We start from the raw sequence: 13,316 nt of genomic DNA, 5'->3' as shown, positions 1-13,316 counted from the left end.
TATTTACTCTCGTTCGCTTCCCCCCAGTTTCACGTTGTACCTTTTATAGTAGTAAGTTCCATGTCGATTCTCACCGGTCGGTGCTTGTACAATTTCCTTCCAACCTGTGCTGTCTGCTGTGCCAGAGTTCCCCGACGACGACGCCTTCAGTTGTTTACCATTCGCCGGCGTGTTCGGAACGTTTTCGACCCTTCCCTAGTTGGCAAACGCGAGCCGCGCAAAACAAATAACTTGAACCGGTTTTTTTATACATTTCATTCTACCTTCTCTCTGTTGTCAGTTTTCCTCTTTGATCAAACAAAAATCAGAAACAAAATTGCTGTCTCTCAATTATTGGGAAGCCGTTGCAGAAAGAGGAATAAAACAAGTTCATCGCCCAAAAGCCCCAAAGGTTGTCGGATTTGGGACCCACGCGAAGACCTTGTATTACCTTGACGACGACGCGCGGGGTTTTGATGCGTATCCGGGGGGTCGCCATAGTGACGTTGTGTTTACCAAAATCAGTGCTGTTTGTGAATTGAGTCGTGTTATCGTGGTACGACTGTAGCGATATCGTGCTGTGAATTTTTGTCATTTCGTAACCTTAGGTGGTCTCTTGGCGCTCTGATTCGAGGTTAAAATTAGTAAATTTCGAGCGTCTCCGGGCGGTGGTTCCAGATAGTTGACGATAGCATCAACCGTTTTCCATTTACTTTTTGAAGCTGTGTGGCACATTGCCAGATGTAAGTCAAACTATAAACATTCATTGACTTAGGCCATTCGGTAGGCGCCTTTTGAGTAAATGCTTATTGGCAGAGATTGTTTAGGCATCTGCGTCGCACAACTAACAAACATTTTTTCCCTTAGTTTTTCATATTGTTTATCGCGTTTCCACACATTCTCACTTTGAATCAACGATAAAAGCTGGTCATTGAGTTGTAAACCCAAGTTCTTCTATTCTTATTAGCCTGCTTTAACATTTTTTTTAGTGTAGCATCAAACAAGCCGCGTTTGCAAACTGAGTTTGGGATCGATTTTCCGAATTCTCGATAAAATTTAAAAAAAAAAATCTTGAATATCGATGAATTTAAAGTTTCTACCGGCATCAGAAAAAGATTTTACTGACAAATGGGACTGTCAATTGAATTTATTGTTTATCAATTCCAAAAGACATATACCTATTAAACTAACGAGCCTATAGTAAACAAAGAGACGAAATGTCACGATTGGAATTTTTGGATTTTCTGTCAGTGTCATTCCAATCGAGCAAAACCAAGCAGTCTTAAGGCAGACCTACAGCAGGGTTGCAAGCACATTATTTCGAAAGGGATCAGATTGCGCTTCTTTGTTTACTATAGTTTCTTTATATTAAACCACTAATAACTTTTTTGCCTAATAAGATACGAAATTACGGTCTTGAACAAAGTCGTTCAGCGGAAAATTTCCTTTAGGAAATTTATAAATTGGCACAAAAACCATCAGCTGACTCGGTTTCACAGAAGAAAAATTATGTTGATTTTTCAGTACAAAATATTCAATTTTCCCATACAATCCTAAAAGATCAAATTTACTCATGTATACGTTACTCAAAAATTCTGCAAAAATTCATGGATGAGTTTTGGACCAAGATGAAGCTTTTAGACCCCAGGGTGTGAGAAATTCAAAAATGACCCCAAATCCACTCAGTCTACTGCACACGTTGTTTTTTTGTTATTTTAAAAACGGTGCCTCATCAATATAACATTAAATATATCTTAAACTGCGCACTTCACAGTTGCGGACTGCGACATTAGTGTGACCTGTCTAACAAGTGTGTCATTCTACTACACGCTAATCGCTTTTTGGTTGAACTTTGTATGGATAACATTGATGATGATTGTCATTTATGCATTTTTAAGACATTTAGAATCAATTATTTTTTAAATTCCTCGATTTCACCCATCTAAGGTGATTTTGGATGTTCAAGAACCCAAATTTAGAGCGATCTGAGGCATTCCTAAATCATCCCGATTGCGCTGAAATTTTGCACAGAAGGCAATGAACAAAATGGTCTTTTGAAATTGAGTAGTGAAGTTTTTCCCATGTATAAATATATCCAATACTAACACTCATTTGTTCAACAATATTAGGGTTACGGACTTATTTTTGACAACGCGATTATTTCGAGCAACCTCGCGCATATCTCTCTTATAGAGCAATAAGGTAATCGTTAAAAATTTAGCAAAATTGTATAGGAGAGAATGAGGATACTTGATTCCTCAGCTACAGTACCGTTCATAATTGTATAGAAATTGGAAGCACGCGCACTGTCACTTCGATTTTGATCTTCCATAACTTTTTACTCTGATGATATTTTTTGATCACATTTTTTGAGTTAGATAAATCAACTATCACACTGTTATATAACAAAATTTGAGCTATATGGAGTTTGTGTGGCCTGAGATACAGTAATTCTACGAAAATCGGACTTTTTGGACTTTTCTCATTCAAACTGCAACATCTCAAAAACTACGCTACATTTTTCATTGAAATTTTGCAGAGTGATTGCTGAATCATAAAGCTAGCATGGCTGAAGTTTTTGAAAAGTTCTATCGATGAGATCAAAAGTTACGCGAGGGGCAATATTTCAGGCATGAACCTAGAAATGCGATTTCTATAGAATTTTGGACGAATGTTTCCATAGGAAAATCATATTCTCTGTTTAACAACCAGTAAATCTATTTCCACCAAAAAGTCAAAACAATATCGTGAGATTCTGATTTTTTAACACAAATGGATCATTTATTCCATTTTTTCTTTTCTTCATTGCTTTTGCCAGACATTTTTGTCTGATTTTTGGATGGAAACGATATTGTTCTCATGAATCGTCCGAAATTCTATAGAAATCGCATTTCTTGGTTCATGCCTGAAATATTCCACCTCGCGTAACTTTTGATGCCATCGATAAAACTTTTCAAAAACTTCAGCCATGCTAACTTAATACTTCGACAATCGCTCTGCAAAATTTCAATAAAAAATAATGCGTAGTTTCTGAGAGATTGCAGATTGAATAGTAAAAGTCCAAAACGTCCAATTCTCCCCTATTCAAAGCCAGGCTTAAACTAGATTTGCAGAAAAACCATGATTAGGGTACTTCTGTCCAAAATTCCCTTTCCAACCATTATCATTTGAAAGATTTTGAAGATTTGTGAAGATTTTAGTGAATTCCTCTGACACAAATGTGTTCCTAAATACAATACCTTCTTGTAATTTTAAATAAAAATTATTACTCCTACTACCAAATTCGACCAAACGCGAAAAACAATCTAATTAAATTAATTTATCACTTAAGTTCTAAAAAATGAGCAAATGAAAAAGGGTTTTACGCCAAGGCGATTTTTGGAAAAACTGCCCTCCTCTCAAGGTGCTGTTCGGTAAGATGTAAACAAAACTACGTGTTTTACTCTGAATTCTTGAGTACAGTTTTCCATGAATACAGGCCGATTATCAGAATAATTTATCGATCTTCATCTTTGCTAAGTCCTAAATTATCATATGAATGCATACTAATTGCAAATTTTGATAGGGTTTGAGTAAAAAACGTGCACTGCAGCAGAAAAATTTGGTTAAAAATGACACAGTTGAAAATGAAACCAAAAATTTCAAAATTAATATTTTTTTCATTAAAAATGATTAAAAACCTCTTATTTTCATACGTAGATAAACTAAGAAACAATATTTTTTCACTTTTTTCCAAATTTATCAACAGAATTAATTTATTTTCACTGTCAACATTCTGTTGTTTTCGAGTCGTTTCGATCCATGGATCAATGGTTTGGAGCATCACTTGCCTACATAAGAGCGTTTTAGATCCAATGATTTCAAAGGCTGCTTTGAGAAGCGTTTGTAAAAAACCGAATATTTTCTTAGTTTTCACAATAAAAAGTAATTTTATTTGTCTGAATATTAGTACCAGATAGAAATACGAAGGACATGTTTCAATGTATTCGGAATGTTGGTCGTTTTCTATAGCAGGTGCATATTTCCTCGAAATACCCCATTTGGTACACAAGAGAGGTAAAAGCAAGGTGTCTTAAATAATCGCTCGATCCAAAATTAGTCCGTTGGCCATATAACTACGTGCTTTCAAACATTGATAATCATCAAGAAAAACAAGAAAAAAATGTACGATTGAACTATCAAAATAACTCTACTTAGAGCAAGTTCACTGGTGTTGGGAAAAAGTGGTAGAAATTTTGACATTTTGAAAATTTTACCATGCAAAAATGTTTTCAAGATCTTGGGGCGTTATATTTTTTAAAACACTGTTTCTATTTCAGCCGTATGTGATAGAAATTTTGCTATTTTTGCATCACAGCATGCGAAAATACAACACGTGTGGTAAAAAAACTAGAATTCCACAGATCTTGAAAATGTGTTTGCATGTGAAAATTTTCAAGATGTGCCGTAAGTGTCGAAATTTCTACCACATTTTCCCAACACCAGTGAACTTGTTCTTATGCCTGATGGTCTCATAAACTCAAAAGTTGATAAATGCTATCTTTCAATGGAAAAATGGCTTGAAAAAATGTATTGTTTATCTGTACACGAAATAAAAAAAAAAAAGATGGCTTCTCTCGTGCATAATGCACAGCTATTCCATCTGGCCGAATTTGTTATACTCATATCGTTTGGTGTCCCTGACAACTGACTGTGCACAAACTTTAAATATTGGATGCTTAAATTTTTATAATATCAGGTGCAATTTCAAAGTTCTGCTTGGAAGTGGAGTGTCCAGTTGGTTTGGATTTCGCAATACTAGGCGAATTTCATTTGTTTTTTTTTCTTTTTCTTTTTAGTTACAAATTTAAGGTATATGTACTTAGAGATTAAAAAAAAATATGCAGTAATTTTCTATCTATTTTAAAATTGGCTTAACCCTAATTAAAATATGTTTTATCATAATTGATGATTTTTCCTTTTATAAAGAAATTGTTACCTCATCTACAACGCATACCCTAATGCACTTAATTAAAAACGATTACATACCACAATTTTACCACATATCCACCGACAGTCATCAAACTGACGAGGAGCTCCGCTCGCTAAGGAAGGAGCTTTGTAACCCGATGCAGTGGGGAAATTTTCAAAGATTTCACACTCGATATCCATTACACGTTCCAGCACGAAAAGTCTATGGATGGCCTTTTGGACGGAGTGTATGTGGGTGGGCTATACAGTATATTAATGCTGAGCGCCAGTAGCAAAACCTTACAAAATAAGCTGTCCTTGAACTGTGACTGTGAATTAATTGATTTTTCCCATTGGTTAGCCACAATTTTGTGAATTTCTTTATCGAAATTTGTAAATTCTAATGTTCAAGTAGGATACATTGTACGTGTGTAGAAATTGTTTGCATTCTTAAAAATTTATAATTAAAAATTAATATTCCCGTTTACTTGGAACAAATTTCCTGATACAGGTACATTGCTAGGTGGTTTCATCGTCCAAATAGTAGATATAGTCACAAGAAATCAGCGAATAATTTAATATGTAGATGGATTACCGAAATAGATTAGAGGGGACCCACTTGGGCACTGGGTATGGCAGTAGAAGACTTCACCGGCCGTTTGCGGTAGTCAGTGACCGAGAACTTACAACTGGCGACCGGCGCCGCGTCAGAAAAGGTTGCTAACATACATATATCGGTTTCAGTTGAGTGAACGCATGAACCTATAGTAGCTACAACATTACGGGACAGCTCATTTCCAACAAAAGTCGGTACAAAGTCGTTGGCGATATTAGTATTGAAGTGTCCTAAGCGACAAATGAGAGTAGGTAATTAAATTTCATCGATTTTTTTTAAGTTCGCTTGCTTAAAGTTATAGGTCTGTAGTTTTGAAGAATGGAGGTTACTAGGAAAATCTAAATAATTTCCGGGTTTTCTGGAAAGAATAAAAAAGGAAATTTTAATCCTCTACGAAAACATCTAAACCATACATGTTTTACTAAAATTCCGTCTATTGAAAAATCAAATATCAGAAATATTGATATGTCTATTAGAAAAAACTAATATCAATATTAATATCAATCAAAGTAATGTAAAAGAAAAATAAATGGCTTCACATACTATTTCCCACATCTTTTTGGTCCTGATCTCATTCATTGAAATCACTCAAAACTGATTTCAAATTTTTTAAATTTATGCATGATAAAAAAACAGTTATCCATGTATACGTCTAGTTGATTTCTATAATCATAAAAAAATGTACTCGATACTTATCTGTCGTTTTTTAATGTCGGTTAGTGAGCTGTCGAAAAGACAACTTGCTGGCTACGACGCTGGATTCTGTTCTTGGGAATTTCATCAATTTTAGGGTACCTACGTTTACTTTGTCCTTGAAAAAAATTCACAATTCTTCACAAACTCATTCATTCATTTATTTTCTTCTATCTACCTGTGACAATTCGTCAAAAATTTTGTGCTTCGTATTTTGACGATCGAATGGGCCAAATTACGTCAGAGTTGTGAAAAATGTAATAAGATGAAGATGATGTCTTTTAATATGAAGAAAAAACGGGACGTTGAAAGTGCGAAATAATCTTCAAAATTGAAAAATTCAAATTTTTATAAATGGCCGACGTTACTTTTTCGATTTGGATTTTTGGGAGAACGGTTGTGAATGTGTGTTTTCCCGCAGCTCATTATAGTGTAAACGCTAATTGAAATTAGCAAACTTGAATCGATTGAACAACCAACAGTTAAAAAAAGTATTTTGTTCAATGGTTGATTCACAATTTATTCATTGTTGGTGCTTTGGGAAGGATGGTGGGGGTATTTCCGTTGTGTACGTGCTAATGCTGGTGACGAGTGGGTTGAACAACTGAATTTTGCAAACTGCATGCGTTTTGCTGTGCTGTTTAGTGTAGAAATTTGCGATTCTTTATTGGCGTGGTTTCCGGAATGATTGTGTTTGAGTGAAAAATTTGCAACAAAGCCTAGTTCATTATAGTGAAAAAGAAAGGGCTGCTGAATGATCAAAGCGTGCAACTTAACAAATTGCCTAATTTTATTGAAAAAGAAAACAAATGATATTAGCTGAAGAAAAGCAGGTGAAAATAAGTGAATTGGGAAAAAAATGAGAAAATGTGATCTTGATAGGTTCATAGCGAGTGGTTGCTGTTGGCTGAGCTGCTGAAGAAATGACATAAGTGTTCAGCTTTTCTCGGCTTGCTTCGATAGTAGGAGGATCTGTGAGAGCAAAGCTAAGAATTTATTCACTTTATCTTATTGAATGTACCTATACGTTCAAAATTTTTGAAAAAACCTTTCGAGCTCTTAACAGACCTCGGGAGGTTTCATGTTCTACTGATATTATCTCTTTCTCTTTTTATTTCCAAGAGCGAGTAAAGGCGCTTTATCCTTGGTCGCTGACCTGAAATGACTGTACACTAAAATCCAAAACTGTTCAAAGATCCTAAATTAAACTTAGAATTTCAGATTTATTTATATCATCAAAATCTTCAAACACTTTTCTATACTTGAGTTTTGTGATTTCTTTGTACAAAATAAATCATTTCCAGCCGTTTAAGAATGGTCCTATTTATTGGTTTCTTCAGTAAGGAGCATTTTTCTTAGCATGCTTCCAACAATACTACCCATTTGAAATGTATGGTACTGGTGGTCCACGTTTCTTCCTGTTCCTGTGTTCCGGTTGTCTCTGCGTTCTCTGCTCCATGGTAGGCCCAACCATTTTGTGTTTTTGATCATTTTAATGTTTTTATGTTAAAATAATTAAAAACATGAACAAAGACAAGAAGAATAATAACTCACTTATTGTTCTTTGGGACTCAGACATAAGTTCTGGCTATGGAAGTACGATTAGTGATTAGATTAGTGAATCGAATGGGCCAAATTACGTCAACTTTTCAATCCTCATTTCAAAATTTATCTGGTGTGACTTAACAATTTTGACGGTTCATTGATTGAAAGAACGGTTTTTACCTCACTTTTTTACATATTTTGTGGCCATGATCTCAAAAAAATTATACTCATGTGCAACCTACAGCTTCTAACTTCAGCCTTTTTGGACACTAATTGAAATGTTTTTTTGAGCATTCCGTAGCTGATCTATACAGTCTTTTTTCCAAAGCATGTTTTTTTTTGGATTTTTGTTAGACTTTGAATAACGGAAAACTGAAGAGCTATAGGTGTCTGAGGTGTGTAGGTGTGTAATGTCTGAGTTTTCAAGATTATAAATTTAGTTAAAATCGGTTAAGAAACAAGAGAGATACAGCGGTTTTAAGCGAGGAGTGTCAAATTGACACTCAATGTCTGATAAGGGAGTTTTTTTCTGGGCTTTCAGGGTGCGTCCATAAAAAAGTAGTGATACAAAATAAAAGATTATAAAAATTCATTTAGGGTCCCCGAAGAAATTGTATTATTTGGATGCACCCGAATAAAGTTACAAGCCGCCAAACTTCCAATAGTGTCACTCAAGATCGGATTAGGGTTTAGCTCTTTCCTTCCCATGTTAGCACAGGTGATCCACAACTTTGCACAGCTCTCATTTGAACTGGGCGCTTGTTGATCCAAATCAACACCATGTTTTTACTGAATATATATGAGTTAAGAAACATTGCACGAAATTTGAAGAAAATCGATTCGCTAGGTTTTGCTTGGCAGATCAAAAGGAGCAAAAAACTCGGATTATTTTCGAGTTTAATCAAGTCGTCATTTGTTGTTCAATAATCTGACAAGTTTTTATAATTTCTACCAAAGAAAAATACTGACGTGCAGAAGGTTGCTTATTCAAGCTTATCAAATGATGGTTTACTTAGATTTCAACTAAAACATATAAATTTTGGAGTAAGTAAAGTGGATCACTAGTGATACACTGGGAACAAAACGTACTTTTCTTCTTGTGAAGTTTCTTATCAATACTCTTGAAAATCATTTCGTCAAAAAAATATCGCTTCAGGATAGTTATTTCATCTGCTTAAATGGCCACATGTCTCGAAATATTTGCAGAAGTTCGTGATATTCTCGAAAAACGGCATGTTTTGTTTTCCTTGCGCAAAGTATCATGGCGGCCATTGTTCAATGCATAAATGAAAATTTCAAATATTTCAATAAATAGACTATCGAGGGAGGCTTATACCAATGAAGTTTTTTATCAAATAGGATCCTTTTAGTTTGTGATCAATGAAGTGATGAAATTCCATGTTTTTTGCAACTATTTCTTGTTTTTCATTTGCACCCTACGTGTTGTTATCTTCCCAATGGAGCGTATATGATCCACCTCAAACCCCAAATTTATCTAATGGATCACTAAAGTAGCCTTAAATTATGCATCTTTTGTTCTAGAACTTTAGTTGTAAATCAATATTTCTATCTTTAAAACGTGAAAAACCTCGTGGGAAGGAAAGAGTTAACGAGGCTCAACTTTGTATGGAAATAAGTAAAAGCTAAACTGCAAAATCCACATTTTTGGTTGTAACTTCCATGCACATTAAGGTGTCCCGAAATTGCATAATGTCTGGGAATCTGAAGGCTCACCCTCCAAATGCTAGATTAGGATTTGGAGAACAAACTTTTTTATGGGGCCAACTGAAAAAAAAATCATGTCTAGAGGTTCCGCTAGCGCAATCTTTGAAAAAAGAACACTTTTAAAAGATTTAATTTTAAATAAATTCTGGTTCCAAAAATTTTCACAAAACTTATATATTTCATATTTTCTTAAATTTAGTTTGAATTAAATACAACACGCGAAAAATTAAAAAAAATGAACCAAATTTGTGTCAAAATTTAAATTCAATTCTAGAAAAAAAAATCCTAGAATCCTAGTTGGCTTGAAAATATTTTAAAATTATGAGTTTTCATGTGATTTTGACAACCTTTCTCAACACGCAACAATGCAATATCATTATACGGAACTTCAAATTGAAAAACAGTTTTTCCACCGTTTTTAGAAAAATAATCAAGTCTTTGAGGAAAAAAAAAATTGTGAACGAACTTTTCGAAAATGTCTATAAGTCTATAAAGTCTAAAAGTCTATAAATTTCAATAACGTTTCAACGTTCAACGCTGAGAAGACAGTGAAAAAACGCCGTAGAAATTTAATTTTTTAGGAATTATATCTTCAGCTTTCGCTTATAATCAGATAAGAGTGTATAGATCACGTTGGCCATGCTTCACTGTCAATTTTCCGTAAATTTGGAAAAATGACGTCGAACGAAAAAGAGCGTCGTGAATTAATACTGCGCACTCATTTCGAGAATCCGGAGTTGTCACATCGGGACATCGGTAAGATGCTGGTAATCGTCCAATCCACGGTCAGCGGTTTCTGCGCATTTCGACATTGACGTTTCGAGAAATGTGTTTCGAAGGAAAATATTAGAAGTTTCCAGAACTGTGTCGAGTAGATTTTAATTTTGATAGTTATTTAGGATTAAGTTATCATTTGGATCAACATGTGATCCGTTGATTTTTTCTACAAATAAACAGAGTACTAAAACGATACTTCGAAAACCTAACCATCGACCGGAAGGTGAAGAACGGCAAAAATGGATGATCCGTCAGTGAAAAAGATCACAAGCGCGTAGTTAAGCAGTTTAGACGTGATCCGAGAAGTTCGGTCCGGGATGCCGCCAAAAAGCTGAATTTGTTAAGTTCATTCGTCCAGCGCAGCGGGAGGGCCAAGCAGCGGGAGGGCCTGCGTACATACAAGGTTCAAAAAACTCCTAACCGCGACGAAAGGCAAGAAATGGTAGGGAAGACGCGAGCCCGGAAGCTGTACACCGAAATGCTGACAAAGCCGCATTGCCTGGTAATGGACGACGAAACATACGTCAAAATGGATTTCCGTCAGCTGCCAGGCCTTCACCAGAGAAGACGAATTCAGCATTCCGGAGAAAATTCGCAAGAAAGAACCATCCAAGTTTGCCTAAAAGTACATGGTGTGCAAGCGATCTGCTCTTGCGGAAAGCGGAGCGCCCCCTTTGTGACGACCGGCACGGTAAACGGTTTCATAGCGCCGAGGTGGTCTAGCGGATAGGCTGGCGCGAGTCTGGTTTTGATATGCCAGACGTACTAATTCCCGGTATCGGCAAGAAAACTTTTGGGTTCGAATCCTATAAGTGGCCGACAGGTAAGATGTGTTTTCTCATATACATAACTGACTATATAATAAGAATGTTCAACCAGTTGCCAGCTGGCCAGATATATACACGGATGCCGGAATACGTGTAAGTAAACTAGTCCATCTGATTGACTCATTCTTCCAAAAATATACCTACATCAACACAATAGTTACATTCACTTCATAACAGTTCATACGAAGCCATGGGGTCCGGGTATGTTGTACGCGTTGCATTGGAGATTTGTCGAACTTAATAGTCTAAGAATGCATGTGAGCACATACTTAATCAGAAACTGTGGTGAATCCGTGCACCCATGGTGGATAACCAACATACATACAATAAAACCAAATCAGTGAATATTTTTTCGCTTTGCAGATATTTTTTGATTTTTTTTAAACCCCAGTGATCACATTTTCTATTACCCAAACTTATATTCGAAGAAAGGTTACTTGTGATACCTAACTCCAGGGGCAAAATTTATTTGAGTGTGGCTCACCGGGTAGATTTCAAATTAGAATTGGCCCGTTTCTTCAAAAGGTTGCTCACCCCTGTTCTAGGGCAATGAGTCTGTTCGGAGATGGTATAGCATATCCTCTAGATTGGCATACCTCTCTTCTGTTATAAAAAAAACCATTTTACTGTAGATCGTATCATCTTACAGTATTGAGAAAAAATGTGTGGAATAACGTCTAGTTTAACATTTGGTTTACGGAAAAGTCAAACCATTATTGTTTTGTTTGAATTGAATATTCCAACTATTTCTAAGAAAAAAATTTTTTAAGTCTAAACCATATATCAAATAAGACAGTTAGGCATCAATGATGGTATTCCGAAAAGCTGAAGAAAAGCTCAAACCCCGGTCCTGTCGAGCAGTGGGCATTAAAAACGAGACCAAACGAAGACACAAAGAGCAAAGGCAGTGAAGCAACTAAAATGCTTAGATTATGGGGCTGCATTTTCCGTGTCGCTTCACGAACCTGAGTCGATTTGTATTTTCTTCTTCTTTCTCGTTTTTAAATATCGATTACAATGTCGAAATATTGCTAATATCACAGCTGTGTTTTAGCAAAGCTACAAATAGAAATTAGTTCCGAAATTTTATTGATGTTGTAAGAAAGTCAGTAAGAAATTGTTGACAGAAAACTCAACTTTCTCAACTTTAAAAAAAAGGAGAAAACCGACACAGCCTAGAGATGTAGTAACGAGCCTCCGGACGTTTTTCTTTGCCAGGGGTCAAGCTGGAATCTGTTAAGCAGGCCCCCGGTTCGTGTGAATTCTGCTGAACAAAACGACACGGCAGACGAATCAACTGGACTGGATGCCGCCTTCTCAACTGCTTCTGCGGGATGAAATTTCTTTGTTCCGGGCGGGGTGTGGCTTCCGGTACGAGTCTGAGATTCCAGATGAATGGGCCGATGGACCCCCATAATACGTATCAATCCACCGACATAATTGGCACAATGTAATTTCCATTGAATTCGGTTGGGGTCATTGTTGTTGGTCGTTGAAATGGTGTGGTGGAAAAAAGGGTTTAACGAACGCGAGCTGGTCTAATGATGGTTAGCTCATAAAATGTTTTAGATTTTCAATCATTAAAGTATAGCTAACACGAAAATAAAACTGGTTGAAATAAATCTGTGTACACTAGATTCTGGAAATGGAAACTATTGTGGGAAAATTTGGGATTTGCAGCTCATTTCTATAGATATATTCAAATCAACGTTAAGGTTTAATTACTCATAATTCAAAACTTTTACTTTAAAATCTTAAATATGACTAAAATCTTTAAACATTTTTAATTGTATACCACCCATATAGAAAAGCTTCAAACATGATTCTCGTCAAATTTTGATTTGCAATCAAATTAATGTTTCTCTTTTATCTTTTTTTCACAGATTGATATTCAATGCCATACATTCTGATACGTGGTAATCTTGCTTCCTACAGCCACAAATACCCTTTTCGAGTGCTCGTTTCGGGGTTAAAAGGTAAGCATGACGTGTAATAAAAATGGATCAATTATATTTTCTCTTTCTGGTTAGGAAATTGTGTAGGAGGGTGTTACGAACAATTGATCAAATAGGAAAGTTGGGTTTTTTGATTGTCGTATAGACTGTTCAGAAAATTATAAATTCACTTTCTCTCTTAAATAAAAGATACAATGATTTTTTTAACATTTTATTCTCAAACATACTGCAAAAAAGTGTTTTTTTAAA

Source organism: Uranotaenia lowii, unplaced genomic scaffold, assembly GCF_029784155.1.
Source record: "Uranotaenia lowii strain MFRU-FL unplaced genomic scaffold, ASM2978415v1 HiC_scaffold_6, whole genome shotgun sequence".
In the NCBI taxonomy this organism is placed as follows: Eukaryota; Metazoa; Arthropoda; class Insecta; order Diptera; family Culicidae; genus Uranotaenia; species Uranotaenia lowii.
This window is presented reverse-complemented; position numbering follows the sequence as displayed.